General features: G+C 43.8%; 1 pseudogene; it reads right to left on the bottom strand.

Moving 5' to 3' along the window:
- Positions 1-230: 230 nt before the first annotated feature.
- Positions 231-335, bottom strand: LOC117854282 (small nucleolar RNA Z247; annotated as a pseudogene).
- Positions 336-1,341: the final 1,006 nt, after the last annotated feature.

Here is a 1,341-nt window from a genome sequence, read left to right on the forward strand (position 1 = left end):
GAGTCCCTCATCTTTATTATCAGATTCTTGATGATATTCTTGACGATGTTCTTGTCGATTACCAAAGCCACGACCAGGGGTAGACGCTCCACGACTAGGGCCTCGACCACGGCCACATCCATGACCTCGACCACGAGAAGCAATGTTGGCTGAGGAATAGATGCACCCTCCATCTTGATTCTGCTGGAGCAGACGAGCCTCATAGGAAAGCAATTTTGACCATAGAGATCACTCAAGCTGACATTATCGTTGACGCACATGGAGGATACAAACGGATTATAGTCAGCATCTAACCCGTTCAGGATATAATCAATGACATCGTCATCATCAAGCTTCTTGCCTGCAGCAGCCATCTCATCTGCAAGCCCTTTCATCTTAGTATAGTAAGCCGACGCAGATTGATCTTCTTTTCTTCTCCTTAGAGAGTTGAGATTTGATTTGAAGAATGCGCGACTTTGCTTGAGACGAGAACATCTCTGTAACAGCTTTCCAAACTTCCAACGCGTGCTCGAGAGAAGAAACTTGAACTAGAATCTCTTGTCATGGACGATAGAAGGTAGGACAATACTTGTTGATCTTGTGCAATCCATTGCACATAGGCAGGATTATCCACCTGTTCTTCAATGTTGTCGGCTTTGTTAACATCAATCATAGGCGCAGGTTGCACAGAAGAACCATCAAGAATTCCAACAAGCCGTGCACCTCGCACAACGGGCATCACCTGCGCTCGCCACACCATGAAATTTCCCCAGGTGAGTTTCTTGGAAACTGGGATGTTGAAATTTACCGAAGCCGAACTCGTCGAAGCCATGTAGATCGTCGATGAGAAAGAAAAAAACACTAATTGCTAGCTAGATGTATTTAGGAGGAAGTGGCTCTTATACCATGTGAAAGATGATGGAACGGCTTAACCCAATGAGAGCGTTGGTGGTTTCATTATATAGCTCCGGGAACAATGTTCAGGTAGAACAAAGTACAAGAGTTACAGAGTTATACGTATAGGACTCTAAGTCCTAGTCATACCCAATCCTATTACATGTGTACTTCTACGTGGTGGTGGTAGGAATATAGCTTTGGAAAAGGCAGTCCTCAATGAATCACAATATTCTAACTACAAAATGGTTGTCAAGCTTTTTCATAGATGGTACGTGGCAAGTATAGTCAGTAACGAGGGGCGAGAGGAAAGACAAGACGCTCTAGGTCCATTCTTCATGGAGATCATTATTTTGATGTCATGGTGCATTTGGACGATAAGAAATGATTGGCTTTTCAACAATGTTGACCCATCAATTGGAGCCTGCAAGAGGAAGTTCATACCATTCTCCTTGTTGTTGCACAAAG

The sequence above is a fragment of the Setaria viridis genome, chromosome 4 (assembly GCF_005286985.2).
Source record: "Setaria viridis chromosome 4, Setaria_viridis_v4.0, whole genome shotgun sequence".
NCBI lineage: Eukaryota > Viridiplantae > Streptophyta > Magnoliopsida > Poales > Poaceae > Setaria > Setaria viridis.